The sequence below is a fragment of the Lissotriton helveticus genome, chromosome 7 (genome assembly GCF_964261635.1).
Source record: "Lissotriton helveticus chromosome 7, aLisHel1.1, whole genome shotgun sequence".
Classification (NCBI taxonomy): domain Eukaryota; kingdom Metazoa; phylum Chordata; class Amphibia; order Caudata; family Salamandridae; genus Lissotriton; species Lissotriton helveticus.
In genome coordinates, this window is record NC_136068.1 from 701,901,908 (window position 1) to 701,920,047 (window position 18,140).

Sequence of the window (18,140 nt, forward strand, 5' to 3'; positions counted from 1 at the left end):
AATGCTGGAATGCCCCCGTCATAAGATTTTTTAGATGTAGATGCTTGGCTAACTTCCATAAGATCTTGTAGGACAGGCATCATTTCTACACAGTCGGTCAGGAAATAGTGCGATTACTTCTGCTGCCTCTGGGTGCAAATGTATGAATTCCTGTAACTTTAAACAAAACAGAGCATCAATAGTGTTATTCATCATGCCAATATGTGTTTATCTTTAAATGTCAGATTATTCTTTACACGCAGCAGAATAATCTCTTTCAGCACCCTCAACACCATCCTATACCTAGCACGCTATTGGTTAATGGACCACAGTCATGTTATCAAACCAAAATACTACAGACTGAGCACCAAAATGACACTATCAGGGCTACAAGAATGGGAATCAATTCAAGCCACATTCATCACTAAACCAAACAAAAACCATTCAGAGGCTGCTTCTGAGTATACTATTCTTGCTCTAAAATTGCTTCAAGAGAATCCCCCCCCCTGAACCTCATATGGGGTAGCAAGCCCTACACACATGCAAATCTTTTGCCTGTTTGACCCTTCCGCTATCCTTTTGAATCCAAATAAATGACTAACATATCCTCCACTCAAATTACTTTCATATTTCACTATGCTAATTCAACACTAACACTGTATGGGTTCCAGAGTAGCATGCTACTCACCGAAAAAAGCCCTTCAACACCCCATCAGGGGTAGCAAACGCTACATAAATGCAAACCTATTTCACTTATCTATCCCCCAACTATCCTTCTCAATCCAAATAACTGACTAACATAATCACCACTCAAATTAATTTCCTATTTTCAATATACTAATTCACCACTAATCCTTTATGGGTTCCGGAGTAGCATGCTACTCGCCGAAAAAGGGCTTCAAGGCCTCATCAGGGGTAGTGAGCGCTATATAAATGCAAGTACAATACAATTACAATCTATGAATAGACACAACTCTTGGCTGGACTTAAGTGGCCCAGGCCAAACTAATGATCCTTTAAATCTATACAGGTAAGACACCCAGATTTTCAGATCTTGTTTCAGCTCCATTGATAACCTGGTACTGTGATGTTTTAGCTTCAAATCATTCATTGCATGTGTGATGATGTTATGACATCCAGAAAACACAATCTCCTGGATTATGATTGTCCAATAGATATGCTTTCCAGAGCAGGAATTCTGTGCAACTGGATCTATGCTTTGACAGATCCAGAAACCCAACACTTACAACAGTACTCAGATGAAAGCCTAACTTCCTGTATTACAAGACCTTCCCAGTCACTTGTAACATCTCTTCTCTTTTTTTTTCTCAGAAAGAAGTAGATTTGCACACATGGAGAGACTACCAAGCAATAAAATGGTTGACAATCAAGTACTGGCAACCCTTACCGCATGTACTGGTACTGCTGGACCAACTAAAAAGGCCTTCAATCTTCACAAAATTAGTCCTCCGGGGAGCATATCATCTTTTGCATGTCTGACAGGACGGTGAGTGGAAAAGTTTGTTCAGAACCTAGTTTGGTCTGTTCGAGTACCAAGTCATGCCTTTCAGATTGTGAAAAGCCCTGGTTTCCTTTCAGTACTTCATGAAGGACGTTCTGATGGGTTACGCGGATGCATTTTACATTGTCTATATAGATGACATTCTAATATATTCAGAATCCGTTCATGAGCATGTCAATCATGTGAGGCAGCAGTGGAAAGGTTAAGAAAACACTGACTCGCCATTCTAGGGAAATGTCAGTTGCATGTCTCTGAAAGACAAAAGCAAACAGTATGCAGCTAAAAAGAAGCCCACAGAACCTACCTAACCCATAGGCTGTCGAGTTTAATTATCCTCTAGGTATTTAGCTCTGAAAAAGAATAGGAAACTAAAACCAAATTACATTAGACTATAAGCTGTCAATAAAATAATCCATTCACAGACTGCTTCTTTAGATTTTCTTGATACACTCCGCATTCACCTGGTCTTTTTTTCACACCATGTTTTTTTGGCATTTGTATCACAGACACAGTACAAAACAGTGACAAATCAGTGGGTAAAACATTCCAGGCTCCCGATGGAGGTGGGCCATAATATCAAGCATATTGGTGCTGTAAAATACCATGCAAAATGCACTGCAGAACAACCGATCAGCATAATCAAGCCCACACTCTCCCACCCCAGAGCTCAGTCCGAAGATAGCAATCCTATAAGCTGCACAAGAGCTTGTGGCTGCATGAGTCAAACTCTTCTGGAGGAGTTACAAATAAATGATGGAAGCAAAGGGGAGGCGGGAGAGGCGTCTATGTTTCATCCGCTCCCCAGGCATTCGTGGTGGAAGTAGTCTCCGAGCCTCCCGCCTCAGAGTGCAACTCCCCCAGTAGCGCATTCCATGCATGGGCCACCTCCAATGAGCACTGATCTCTTTTGGCCTCTTGGAGCAAGGTTGCACCCCCCTATTCAGCCCATTTGTGCAGCTCCGCGTGTCCATCTGGAAACCTGTGGAACCCGCGCGCTTTCACAATTAAGTGCAAACTGCCATTTCACCAGAACCAGTGCAAGGTATATGAAATCTGTGGTACCATTATGTTTAGACAGCCTTGGGGAACATTCCCATGGGACAGGCCGCTGGCGCTGCTGGTAGCATGCGCTCAGTGACCTCAGTAACCAGGGTACCTGCCCCTGTCCAGAACTCCTTCACCTGAGGACAACTCCATACTATATTGTTCATGTCCACAGCTAGCTGGTTGCACCTAGGGCATCGCGAGCCAGCTCCTGGGTAAAATGTATTGATCTTTGCAATACTGAGGTATGACCTATGCAGGTAGTAAAACATAATACATTTGAAACTAGCATTTCAGGAAACCGTGGGTACCCCAGTGAATATTTCAACCCAGTCTGTGTCTGCGAAAGGAGTGCTGGTGTTGGCCATCCTAACAGAAAAACAACAATTGATGGACAGAAGGCAGAACAATGTCATACATTCACCCCAGTACAGAGATCTGGGCCTAAATCCATATTTTTTTGCTCACCATGCCATTCCAGTTTGGACCCATCCATATGCAAATCAGTATTGGGCCTGTACCCAATGGGAACAGTCCTGCCCGAACTGCCAGGCCAGGTCCGCCCTGGACTGGAAACAAACATCCTAGGACAAGTTTCGGGCCACCCAGGCATCTTTCAGGGCAGTAAGGGGAGTACTTGTTTACACTCGGAGGGTCACATAGAGGCACGTGACCACCTTGTGTTTAACTGAGGATGTGCACAGGACCTGACAGCCCTGTAGAGATGGAGGCTCCTGTCCCCAACTCCATCTTCTTTGCAGATGTGCAGTGACCGTGTTGTGGAAGAAGTGACCTGCTGGCAAGTCATTAATATAAAAGGGGTGACCCAGAAAAAGTCAAAGGACCTGGGTATCTATTGGTACAGAAAACAGAGTGGTCCTAGACATTGATATTGAATGTTACAATAAATGATACAAGTGTTTTGTATTTCTTATGCGATTAAATCCTGCGATAGAAAAAGAGCAACATTAGCCAAATACATTCGCAATTGAAAACAGTACCCACTGATATAGGCAATGCCGAAAGCACATTTATTTGTATGTAGGCAAATGTTCACATTAGTTTCAGGAAAAACAATTGGACATATATTAAGGAAAGAGGGGGTTACTACCAGGTAGTGTGAAGAGAAGTGAAGAGATTAGTGCTCATGTGAAAGGACAAAAAAGGTCTGAGAAAATAATAAGAAAGCAATATTTCTTCTGTATAATATCAAGCTAAGGCCCAAGTCCTTAGTTTCTGGAAGGGCCTGCCCCTGTCTATCATTCAAAACATAGCCATTATCCTTGTTTTGTCGTGACACAGCGATACTTCATCGTCGACGTTTGGACCCTGGCGCGATAAGGGTGAGTAAACTCCTCAGCTCCTGATGAAGACCGGCAGCTGAGGAGTTTACTCACCCTTATTGCGCCAGGGTCGAAGCGTCGCCGAAAACCCCCCCTGACTGGGGTCTGTACCCTATGTACCCCCCTCCACTCAACCATGATCACAGATGGAGTATCGCTCTGTCACGACAAAACAAGGATAATGGCTATGTTTTGAATGACAGACAGGGCAGGCCCTTCCAGAAACTAAGGACTTTGGCCGTAGCTTGATATTATACAGAAGAAATATTGCTTTCTTATTATTTTCTCAGACCTTTTCTGTCCTTTCACATGAGCACTAATCGCTTCACTTCTCTTCACACTACCTGCTAGTAACACCCTCTTTCCCCAATATATGTCCAATTGTTTTTCATGAAACTAATGTGAATATTTGCCTAGAAACAATTAAATGTGCTTTCGGCATTGACTATATCAGTGGGTACTGTTTTCAATTGCTAATGTATTTGGCTATTGCTGGCAAGTCAACTGCAGGTCTTCAAAGGGTGGCACAATTTCAGATTCATACAAATCACCAAGTGTCAGCCATCCCAAAGCTGCCTAGTCCTTCAAACATTGAGCTGGGTCCTCTGGTAGAAGGCTCACTAGCCACCGGAGTAGTATTACAAGGGCATGGGGGTATCACTCTCACTCTCTGTAGGTACCACACCCAAGGGTGCTGCGTTCAACCTGTCTTTCACGACCAACTAATAAAACCATGCCGCCCACATACACACTTTGAACACCCTCCTCCTGCAGTAGAAGCTGATGGGGAGTTAGAGTATGAGGCTAAGCAAATCTAAAATTCTAAAGTGATGTGGGGACAGGTTTACTATCTGGTGAAAGGGAAGACATAAGGTCCTGGGAGCCCGCTAGTCACCTTCATGCACCTAAACTCTTACATAAGTTTCACCAACAGCATCCCAATAAACCAATAATAACCATCGGGATGGTGGTCTTTAAGGTGGAGAACTGTTCTGACCACCTGGAAAAAGCAATCTCCTCCTCTATTTTGCCCCAGGGTGGACCCAAGTATTCCCAAAGGGAGAGCTAGAAGTACGGCACCATTATTCAGAGAAGTGAGTGTTTGAACGCATGTGCAGATGACAAGGGCATAGCAAGCAAAGCAAATGTTAGGGTATACTTGGTCACGTTGAAATAATCATTACCAGTAATGAATAAATAGCTATTGTGTAATGGACATTCTCACGCTGTTACTGACAAACTGCAGTAAAGGGTAACCCAACAGACATTCAGAAAGCGCACCTCAGTGTCCACTCTTAGATTAGCAATATGCATGTTGATAAGAAATACGCAATCTCAGAGAGGCCTAGAAATTTCTAAAAATGGACATGCAACACTTAAAAGTCTCAGCGGGAAGCTTAGATTTGAGATGGTATAAATCAGGGACAGCTAACCCTCAAGAGCAGAGAGGAGCATCGTCCTGCCTGCTGCGACCTCAGGTGGTGGGCTGAAAGCTGCGATTGCAGGATTACAGTTTCCCCTGCAGTGCACATGTTGGCTTGGCAAGCTGGTTTGCTACAGCCAGCCCGACATACACTGTGCACACCCAGCAAAACCATGGCTGATAATCAGCCGGGGCATTGCTGGCACAGGCCCTAAGCCTCAAAAAGAGTGCTGGGTTAGCGGAGACCAGCTCCAGGATTTGTTGTGGCGTTCCACTAAGGAACAAAGTTTTTCCCTTTCCTTCTCGAGGACACTGATATGGGGAGGGAAGTGCCACACTTGGGGGAGCAGTAAATATTGCGTATTTGGTGCAGTCGAACCCCTCAATATTTTTATAGTTGTAGCCGCCACTGGTATAAATACCACTCCCATCATAACAGCGCCTTGCTATGCAATCAGTGATCTAGCAGAAATCATTGAGCGCATCCAAAGGAGAACCTACCTGAAAACATCTTTGTTGCTGTGTTTGGTCTTCATTCCTGGAACAACAGCGGTGACATGCTCTCAAACACCTGTTGCGGCTCCTGCGATCTACCTGCAAAAGAAAAGAAAGACTATAGATAAGTGATCGGTACAAATTCATCGTGTGGACGCATGTGCAACAGAATGTTCAAAGACTTGAATCCACCATTGACTTGATGTGAAGTTAACTCTTGGCAAATATGTGCAACTGTAGCTTTTGGTTAATAGATTACCCTGATGCATCTACCATTGACATAGGTGTCACCAATATGGGCCCAGAAAGTCCCTCTCTAGTCATCTGCCAGCTCCCTATGCCCTTTTAGGCAATGTGCTAGCATTCACTCGAGTGACCACCAATGCAGGCTGGTAGGGTCAGCGTGACCACCCAACCCTGCTGAGCCCATTCCCTTCCTGAACTCTTTCTAAAGGTGGGAAACCAGCTTTCGGTGACACCCCAATCCTCCTAGGCTGCTCTGGCATGTTAGCAGCAGTGGGCGAAGCACTAGGTTCCTCCCCATACACCACTGCACGCCTCAATAATGCCAGCTGTTCCTCAACTGAGTCCAACCTGAACATGACTCATTCCGTGTTGGAGTCCCTACTGGTGCGTTTGGCTGCTCTTTTGGCTGCCTTGGGAGGGATACCTGCTCACCAGGCTGGCCACCACTTAAAAAGCAAGCCTGAGCCAAAACAAATAGACAAATGTAAATGCCAGCATTTGTAAAGCACACAGCTACCTCCAACGGAGGTGTACCGGCACTGGGGGCCGTTGGGAAGATTAAGCGAGCTATTGCCCAGAGTCACATAGTGCTGGGCTAACCTGCCGCCGGTGCCGGGCATCGAAACGTGAACTCTGTGATCCAGAGTCAGGCACCCTGACCACTGCGCCACACCTCTTCCACAATACAATGCTTTCTCCCTAAAGAACCACCAGGGCACACCCTGGCCAGGGGAATAAATATTTCCAGATAAGTTTCTTATAAGTGCAAAAATGAAAATCAACAACAATCCACCTCTCCAGAAATAAATATCCCTCCTACGTACTTCCTTTGTACATGCGGGCACTCTGACTCTGTCAGACGAAAGTGACGTGTTGAAAGATTGTGAGCAATTTAAGTGCATGAGGAATTTAAAAACATGAATAGGCATTGAACAGTCATTGTAATGCATTTTCAGCTAATCAATAACAGGCCTCAAAGCCTTCAGAATTGTTATATTTTAGAGTGGATTTATTTATTGTAGGCATCATTCTATCCCTTCGTTTTTTGGGAAAGAAACAAGTTTTTTCAGGGTCTCTGTTCAAGATGGTTTTTTTTTAGGCGTGTCATGAGGGACTCGCAGGAGACTGGAATAATTAGGTACTAAGGGCAGGCACCCACTTCTCGCTGTATTAGACACGTTATTTGGCTTCAAAACAAAGAACGCGTTCCTATTTTCTTACTACCAACCAATCTCACTCATGCTGGTTTTCCCTTTGCATACTGGTAGTTGTAGTCTTCAGTCAATCAAATGCTTGTAAAGCGCACACCCGTAAGAGTCTCAAGGCGCTGGGTGGGGTTCAATTTTTGATGGCTCGAATGTACAATCATCATAGTACAAGGCTAAAACAGGACTGCCAGAACTACTTACACCTGGCACAGTTCAACGTGACGCCCTATGGCAGATCCTAAGTTTTCTTTCCAAAACCGTAAAATGTTCTGTTTTTGTGCAAATTTATGAAGCGCGAACTCGACCGGAAGATATTGAAGCGCTTTGCATGAGCACCAGTTACGTTACACCAGAACAAGTTCATTTTTGGTAGGCACTGGGAGATTAATTGATTTGCCCAGAATCCCAGGGTGCTGAGCCAACGCCAGACTCAAACCTGCTTCCCCAGTTCCAAAATCGGAAGGTCTGGCCGTTAGGCCACATCAATCTCTTTGTTCCCACAACTGCAACCTCCCGAAGAAAAGAGAGCTTTATGTGTCTGTTTGCAAAGGCAATAAAGGGCAGGAATCCATGTCAAATTTCCTCCTAAACAGTCTTCAGAAAAGCTCCTGCAATTAGTTGAATGACTTCTAATTAGGCTTTCAAAAGCACATCAGGTCTTTACTTCTGAGAGTCGAGGGCGGGAGAAGAGGTGGAGCAGGGGTGGGGGCAGTGCCCCACCCATGACTGTAATACCAACTCCAAGGCAGAGCACAGCAAGAGGCGCCGCCACAGGATTAATTAGAGTTGCCTCAAATAGGAGTGGGCGGGGCCGCGCTCTGTGAAAAAGACACCCCCAGCATGTACTTTTGTCTGTAATTGTGTCTGTAACAAATCTATAGGGATGGGGCCCTTTGATGTTGGCTGTCATTCAAAACTGGGCAGGGCGCTTTAATGAAATAAGGCGAAGGTAAATTACCAACTTTGAAGTGCTTTTTTTTAAATGCGCTGTCAGACGGCGGAGCAGGGGATCTTGCTTCATAGAGTCTTAAAACTGGAACATCAAGACATCAAAGCACGTGATTAATAGGCAGCACTATTCATGTGTTTCTGCCTTTGAGGCAGGCCTGCCTTGCTCATTGTCGCTGACTAATTTACGCCTTGCGCGCACTTGTTGTTACTAGTCATGCTGCCAGGAGGCAAAGGGAAGTGACGCTGTACACGAGAACGCCAGCGAGCAGAACAGGAGAATGAAAAACAAACAGGCCCCGACTGCAGAAAAAAGGTGCAATTTTACGTGTGTACCCACAATTGTTAATTTGTGAAAGAGTAAGTGTCGGGCCCAAAATATTGTTCGGAAAGCCCGCAACAAGCACTATTGAACATAGGGAGTGATGAATACCAAGGCAGTGTTGTTTTGATTCCACCTCACGTTTCATTGACCCATCACCAGAAAAGAAAACATCCCTTTATCTCACTCCATTAAGTCTTCATTCATTAATTTCTTCTTTTGTCACTACGTTCCTGTCTTTCCCCTCCGCTGTCTTTTCACCTTTTGTGTGCTCTCTTGCTCTGGGTCAAAGTCTGATGAGGAAAAATAAGTATGGGTACCCAGAAATGTGTTTTAGTGCGCCCCACCTGCGACCACCTGCGACCACCTGCTCAGTTTCAGCACGGCCACATTTCTGATGATCCCAGGACCAATTTCTGGTGCAGGATTGGTGGTAGTTTGCAGGGCCCCGGCAGCTACAAGAGCATGAGCTACATTCCGACTAATCAAATGTTGGCATGAAGCATAGATTCAAGGTAAAGAAGTGGTACTGCAGCACTTAAAAACTAAAAATATTCATACATATGCTCTGGAGTAAAATGTTGGGCTGCTTTCAATCTGCCAACGTCTACAGCATCAATGGTTTTAATGTTATTCTGGTTCGTGCATTGTGATTGTTCCCTAGTGTCTCTTTAAGATCGTTTCGGTTGTGTCGAGCAGACAGCAGAGCTGTCTGATTAAAAAAGAGCTATTGTCAGCTTACCAAGAACTTAGAATGGTCTTGAAGCCCACCCATTCTTACAATAGGCTGACTTTAAATGTTGCTCTCATTTGCATGCTTCTAATTGGATGGCTTAAATTGCTCCTCCTGTGTTTGCCCCTCCCAATGGAGCATATTGTGGTGTTTCCAGAAGTAAGTCAGTCGAGTAGATAAGGTAAGTTAAGCCTTTATTCCAGACACCTCATTCAACAGCACTTTATCCAACATTGAAGAGATGAATCCAACATTTACGGAGGAATGGTTATTTGCCATCCTAGACCTGGTGTCGGCATATCACCAAATAGAGCTTAACGAGACCTCCCAAGATCTTATAGCAATATAACCCTGACCTCATAACATTCCAACTCAGAACAGTGTATTTATGTTATTTCTGAGATACAGGGGACTTATGGTGATATAGATATGGTTATGCGTTGGGTAATTCTTCTGTGTTATGCATTACCTAACTACTTCATATTTATGCCCTGATGTGTGATATATGTTGTTTTCCTCACATTTCCAGTAGCCATTGGAGAGAAGGTCTCGCATATGAAAGGAGCATACAGGAAGGGAATATCTCAAATGTAGAAGTAGTGCACGGGGTGGGGTTGTCACAGCTGGTAGTGACACAGAGAGGAAGGGTACCTCTGACTACAGGGATAAGGGTGCATTTCAACACCTTCAGGGACTCAGACTAGGATGTGCATCAAAGCACCTTCTGGGTCAGAGTAGCCGTGCATTCAAGACATTTCAAATCAAAGACAGTGAGTACCTTTGACCATTTTCTTATGGGCCATGGTGGTGCATCTAAGCATCTTTAGGGATAAAACAGAGCATCTAGGCGGCTTTACAAGAGTGATGGAACTCTCGGCATGTTCAGGGACATTGAGCTGAATCAAAACATCTTAGGCACGAAGTTATGTCCACACTTCAGTGCTTCGTTGTGCTCCAGTTAGGTCTCTAATACCAACACATACGTACAAACAGAGAGATGCACCAAAACAGATGGAGGGAAAAGGAGGTGAATAGAAGCACTAACAGAGTTGGAATGTTTCCATGCACTTACAGTCACTTAACACTTAAAGTTTATTATAAACGACTGCTTTCATTTTTATTTTGTCACAAATATAATTATAATATGTTCATCGGCTTCATCCCAATTATTTTCATGGAAAAAAATGAAAGTACTTCTGAGTCCGGCTTGCATCCCAGCACCCGAAAAAAAGTGACATAATGGGGAGCCGCGGTCAATGGCCAATAGGTCAAGGGAGCCGCAGGTCAAAAAAGTTTGGGAACCACTGCCCTAAGTCAAAAGGGAGCTCATACAGGCCCATGCTAGCTTGCCAGTGTGCGTTGACTAGGGTTTGGATGAGGGTGATGGGGAGCAGATAGTATTTCTGCTCCCCGTGGTTTTGTGTACCCCCTAAGTCAAAATGTACCTTATACAGGCCTATTCTAGTTTGCCAGTGTGCGTTGACTAGGGTTTGGCTGGCGCTGATGGGGAGCAGATAGTATTTCCGCTCCCTGTGGTTTTGTGTACCCCCTATGGCAAAAGGGAGCTTATACAGGCCTATTCTAGTTTGCCAGTGTGCGTTGACTGGGGTTTTACTGGCGTTGATGGTGAGCAGGTATTTCTGCTCCCCGTGGGTTTGTGTACCCTCCAAGTCAAAAGGGAGCTTATACAGGCCTGTTATAGATTTGTAGAGTGCGTTGACTAGGGTTTGGCTGGCGCTGATGGGGAGCAGATAGTATTTCTGCTCCCTGTGGTTTTGTGTACCCCCTATGTCAAAAGTGAGCCTATACAGGCCCATGCTAGCTTGCCAGTGTGCGTTGACTAGTGTTTGGATGGAGGTGATGGGGAGCATATAGTATTTCTGCTCCCCGTGGTTTTGTGTACCCCCTAAGTCAAAATGGAGCTTATACATGCCCATACTAGCTTGCCAGTGTGCGTTGACTGGGGTGATAGTGTTTGTGCACCTCCTTTGCAGCTCCTGAAGCATTCGGAAATATAGTTTTTGCTCTTACTTTTCTGTGTTGTACAACAGAGTGTTACCCCAGTGCGTTTGTCATCATCTATGATATTTTACCTTTCCTTTTTTTTGAACACCGCTTTTTCATACTTCCTTTGCACCTCTCATCGCAATCTGTTCCACATTGTGTGTTCGTTGTAGTTTTGTAGCCTTGTTCTTTTGCTGATTTTTCACTTTGTGTAGAAGATCTGCTTTCCTTTTCATGCAGCCTTGTTTTATCTTTTTTTTATATATGACATTGGCTCTTCGGTGCTATATCCAGTGTTCTGACCACACCAGTACATTTGTACACATGTAGTTTACCCCTTTAAATTCACTCTCTCCACCCTAATTTACAAAATAATTGGGGGACATAAAGTAAGGGGCTTTGGTTGTTACTGTGTCTTAAGTTTGCAACATAGTAGGTAGGACACAGATTAACAAACCCAGCCTCCACCACCCATGGACCTTCCAGCCCGTTGTTTCCACCTCTTTTGCAATGCCTTATGGAGTGGTTTCTTGTCTGTGATTCCAGTTCTGTGATGGGGGTATCTCTGTTATAGTCTTAATCTAATGAATATTCCCGCCCATGTGCGTGGACCCCTGGAGTAATCAAAATTACTCTGTTAAGCTGTCTTCATTGCAGTCATGCATAGAGTTAAGAGAATATCAAAGACAAATAATGTAGCCTATAAATACAAGGCTACACTGGCCAGTACTTCCACTTCAAGTGAAAAGGATAGCCAAATTAAAATCTAATTTTATACATATTTTCAAGTTTCACCCATAGAGAAACTTCCCTTCACCAAAATACTTGAATTGATAAAGAGGAAGGGTTGGACAGACAAGTTCCCTATATAGCTGTCATGTGTCTTGAATAGTGATACCGTTCCTTTTAGCAACTCTCCAGAGATCCTTGGTATCCCAGGATGCTCAGCCGAACTCGTTTAACTTTGTTCTTTTTGAAGGTGTATAAAGCATGGACTGTAGCATACAGTACATTATCATTTTCTCTACCGGGGAGGAGGTTGGGTGCTTATGACTATGGCGGAGATGCCCCTAGTACAGAGCTGTAGTGACTTGTAAGAAACTACTCTATCAAATCTGTTGACTTAACCTGTTACTCGTCCAGTGTTTTCTCCTCATAGTCCAAGCCTGTACAATTCATCTGCCGTTGCCCTCTCAGTGCATGTTGGATCCACCACCAGATATTCATCATTACACACCACCTTGTGCGTACCCACCCTGAAAATGCCTCCACCGGCCATTGTACATGCAGACTTTGTTCCAGCCTTTTCATGCATTCTTGCAGTGTCATATGTAACCTCCAACCTTCTCTGTTCAAATTGTTTTTGAAAGACCTTTTTGACCTCTGCCTTCACCTGTCCTGGCCCTAGTTCCCACCCTGTTTATCTCCTCGCTCTACTCCTCTCCACTTTCCTGCTGCTGACCTCTGCCTTCACCTGTCCTGGCCCTTAGTCCCCACCCTGTCTATCTGTGAATTTTCCCTCTTCATTTGAGATCTAGCTATTTTGTCTGATCCCCGATGGAGATACCTGGTTTAGCTATAGGGGAGACAGGTCGGGGAGTCCCTCCTTGGACGTCACCTACCCAGTCGGTCTTCAGCCAGACTTCCTTTCGTCTCCCCTGTCGTCTCTTCCCGCATCCTCCCTCTATTTTTGTATCTCCTTCTCTCCTCTCTCAATTTATTGAGTCTGAACTATTTTGTCGAATGCCCGATGAAGCTACCTGGTGTAGCTATAGGGGAGATGAGCCGTGGACTCCCTCCTTGGTCGTCACCTACCCAGTCGTCCGTTAGACAGACTTCATTTTGTCTCTCCCTGTTGTCTCTGACCCTATCCCCCCCTTTTCTCTCCTTCCATTTCCCCTCCCCTCTACGCTCCATTTATTCTGCCCTACATGTTTCTTTAATTGTTTTTCCCATTGAGACCAAGCTATTTGGCCAATGCCCGGTGGAGCTACCTGATAGCTATAGAGGCGATGGGTTTTGGGACTTACCCTCGACCGTCACCTACCCAGCCGGACTTTGGACAGACTTTCCTTTCGTCTCTCTATTGTATCTCCGCGCTATCCCTTTACCCTTTCCCCTTTCCCCTTTCCCCTCTACACTTCAATCAACTCGTCTTCTATGCTCTTGCATTTGTTTGTCTAACATCTGATGTAAATTGGAACTGATGTAATCTTGTTATGTAATTTTTGTGGAACCTCATGTAAAGCGCTCTGATACCTCCGGGTCTAGCCAGCGCTATATACAACTCTTGAATGAATGAATGAATGAATGAATATGCCACACATATCCTCATTACTTGTGTCCTTTCGCTGTTCAATTTTAGTGATCTACTTTTTTCTTTGTGCTTAAGCACTCTGTTTGAGTGCATGTGTTTTCCAGTTGTGTCTCTCGTGTGTTTCGCTCCCCCAATCCTCTGTGTTCTGTCTTACCTGTGTGCTTCCTTCATCCTGCACTCCATGTCACTCTCCCTGAACCATGTGCTTCTGTCCCTCCTCAGCACCAGGGCTGTTTCTTGCTTGTTTGCCTCTTCGCAATGTTTCTTTCCCTGGTGTGCAGCTTTTCCACTACCCACAAACACTCCCTTTTGCTCCCCGCCCCACCCTCTCCTTCTGTTTCCCCTCTGCAACTACAGTCCAATTTAAAAGTTTTTTTTAAATTTGTTAAAAATGTGTTTAAAAATGTGTTAAAAAAGAAGTACTGTCTTCATTTTGAAGGAGTACATATGCATGGTCACAGAGGCACACTTGCCTGCACATACAAAATGATGTGGCAGGCAGTGACTGCATTATTGTGCCTCTTTTGGCCTCCTTGTGATCATGCTGTACAACATCAGCATTTTGGAAGATGCCTTACAGCATGAACCAAAGTCTTTGTAGAGCAAATAGGTCTCCAAGGCGAAGCCTATTGTCTTTGTCATTGTTTGTTTAAGTCTGGATTGGCAGAACAGTTGTCTGCAAGACATATACTTACCAATTCTTTAAAATATACATAGAATAAGCTTCTACTACACCAGTGGGAGTATTCAAACACATACACAATTGCTCTCTTGCCTCAGGCTGTTGGCAGTTTTGTGTCTCATTCCAATTCCTCTAGAGTGCTTGCTTTACATTTTATAAGGGACTGTCTTGGATCTGAAAACTGCATTCAGCAATCAATTCCTTATCTCAAACATGCATTGTATGCAGTCTGCAATCTTTTTAGCATTTTCTTAATAAGAGTAGGGTTTTTGATATTTTTGACAGGATTTTAGTACAGACTATCAGTTCTACCACCTTCACTGTCATAATTTACCACTGCTACCTTTAATCTCACGACCTTCATTGCCACCACCATCAAAGCATGTGTGTAATCCAGTAGTTGCCAGCTTTACCACATGAAAGCCATACCTATTGGCTTTGCCAGAGCTTGTTGAATTGTGCTACTGATTTTGCACTGATACACTGTCTTAAACATAATATGTACTATCTTTTTAGTGAAGAACTTACTTCTTTCACATTTCAGCCTCTGAGGACAAAGCGAATGTCAATAACCTTTATTGTGGAGTGGCAACTCAACTCGTATATAACTTCGCTATGCATTCTGCCCTCTCCATCAAAGGTAATATAGATTTTAGGACTGTTTTGTTCTGAACATTTTTACTTTTAGGATTTTATTACACTTACTCATTTATTTATTTAGTCAGTTAGTTAGTAAGTTAGTTATTGTAGCAAATGGGTTTCACCCATTTAGTCTACCAAGATTTTTTGCTTATGACTAACTGCTTTTTTTATTTAACTTTGTAGTATGAGTAAATCTCACTACCTAAGTCTCATGGTAATTGGACTGAGTGGTTTACCACGCAGTCTGCTCTAGGAAATTTGAATATTATGTGGTATGACTGGCTGGCCTTACCACATAATATTATCACAACCCAAAGATGGTCCTTGGATTCATAATAATAAATCCTTATCTCAGTCTTAGCAGAGTGGCAAAGAGCAGTCTGGCTTTACTAGAGGAACATGTGATAAGCATTTCAGAGTACCAACATGGACGATAAGCAATTAACACGACTCAAGAGAAATCCGTCATCAATTTATAAAAATAGAATGCATTTTTATCTTAATTTTGACACCCAAAAAAACAGAATAGCATACATATAAACAAAGTTGTAGATTTTTGAAGCAATATTAAACCAATGCAGTAAAATACATAGTCAAAATAACATTGCGGTCAATAGCAAAAACCACTAGTGACAGACTTAAGGTCACGTGGGCTCCAGGACCAGGCTATTACAGTTAGATCAATTTTTCCTAGCCCTTGGAATCTGGGTGCAGAGGTGTTCTAGCTATCCTTGGTGCTGAATGGGAGCTGCTGTTTTTACCACTTGCATGGTCCTGCAAGAAACAAAATGCAAAAACACAACAGGTACACAGCTTCTGATATCAGATGATGATTGCACTGTGTTCTCTGTAGATGCAGCATTGAGTGCAGGGATCAGTTACCTGATTGGTGATCAACAAGACTTCACAGCGATAAGCACAGCAAAAAGCTTCTGGATCTAGAATGGGTCGGGGAGTAACATAGTGGCCTGAAACTTCAAGGCAGGTGAGACGACAACTCCTACAATGCACACGACCACCTGGATTTGGGCAATACCTCAGAGGATCCGATGGCCAGCGAATCTTTGGATCTGACGAGAGTTTTTACCTGCAGTTTGCAGGGGACTAGTGTCACTAGCCCAGGGATCACTGAAGGTGTTTCTGGCTTTCACAATATGTGAAAACTAGAGGTGTGGCAAAACCTCTTAAAAAGCTAATCTCCTCCCTTGCCCGAATTGCAAGTGGACCTGGTGAAAGGGGAAAGCTGTGTCCTCCTCAAGTGGACAGCCCATATTCATATCCAAAGCGGTGCAGCCTTTGATGCTCTCCGCTTCGATGTGCCAATTCAATAGCCTGCTTGAGAGGTGGGAGGTGAGACCTCCTTAATTCCCAAGCCTTTGGTCCTGAATCCTGGGAGTGATCACACTGTCTGGCAGAAGGTCAGAATCTTGTCTTGTTGGCAGCGGGCATGGGACAGTGTGGGCTGTGTAGCCAGTGCATAGTGAAGCTGGAGCAACCAGGTGGGCAACTACTAATGTGCCACTTGGGTGCGAGCCACGTCACCCACGACACGATAATCATGTCAGAGAAGAGAAGGCACACTGTTTGACACCTAACATGGCATATTTTAGTGGTACCATAATGGACTGACAATCTCGAGAGTGCCCATCTGGCAGCCCATGTTATCCTATGGATCGATAACATTTATAGTAGTTTCCAATGGCCAGTGGCGCTATAGGGACATATAGGCTTGCACTTTTATGTTCACACCTTTAATATAATGCACCCTGACTGCTAGGCTGAGGAGGCCTTCTTTAGAGATGCCTGATATATATTAAAGACAGTGCATTGACTGTGCCACACATGGTGAGGGGACAGTGGAGATCATGCAGTTTGCACTGCTCCTGCTGTCTGCAATGGCAGGCCTGCTGTCAGTAATTTGTTTGGGTCACCCAGGGTGGCTCAAAACCATGCTGCAGCCTTGTGGACCCCTTACCACATATGCCCTGGGTACTTCCGATACCATTTACTAGGGAATTATGAGGGGTTTCAATATTTGCCGATATGGGTATTCCAATATGGGATGTCAAGTCAAACACAACCATTTTGGGAGAGATCACAGGCACTGGGGTCTGGGCAGCAGACTCCAGTGCACTATCAGAGTCATAACCATCAGCATTTGGAGCAAAAGATGGGGGGTGACCATACAAAATGTGCACTTTCCGACATCTGCCTTTTAAGATAAGGCTGCTGCTGCACAACTAGGGCACCAGGCACTGGGCTGGTTGCACAAGAGCATGTGTGCATATGTGTTTGCATGTATGAGACTACCCTTGTACACAGGCCGGTATCTGTGCACAGGTAGTCTGTCACAGAAGGGGCTCTGCAAGGATTAGTACTGACCTAGGGTAGGCCTATGAGTGGGTATTCATAGTATAGGTATGTAGTGTTTACTGGAAAATCTGTAGTGCCTTCACTGTAGCACACATACATGAGAAATCTGCTTTAAAGTACAAATTCACTCCACATAGGCCAACAGGGTTCAGCAAGGTACCAAACTTGAGTAAAACATGAACACCAAGAATTAATTTGCAGTTTCCAATAGGCCACTTCCACTTCTTCTGGGACTTTAGGAATTATCATATGTCTCTGGCTCAGCTCATAATCAGTTTTCGGCATTAGTCAGCACAAGATTCCCCCACCAGCAGGAGAGGAGCACAAAGAGCCAAACAGAGGAGAAAGCTAGGCTACTGTAGGGAAACAGAAAATTCAGCTCCCCACTAAATGCACCCTTTTACAGGGCAGGAGGCCTGTTGAGAATGCTCCTGGTAGCTAGGGCTGGCCCTCAGGAGCACAACAAGCCACAAATGAAGACAATTGGCTCAATGGTGCCAGAGATATTCATCTACAAAGTTTTGACTGTTGAGTACAAAGAAACAGAGTGCAAGATGCTCTGTGGTAACTTGTAAAATACCCCCTAGGTGGGCCAGAAAAGACATATTTATTTTCTAAGGGAGCAGGCATGTGTGGGTCACCACCACCAAATACAGATTGCTCCTGGCTGCCCCCATCACCCAGAGGACTGCTCAAAGGAAGGTAGATGGCCAGTGCATCAATAATGGGCCCCAGTGCCCTACCCCCAATGTCTAGAACAACACAAAAGTAACAGATTTCTCCTGCCACAGACGTGAGCCAGAATAAAGGTGGTCTGAACACACCTAGTTGGAGCAGTGAAGAATGGTGCCAGCTCCTA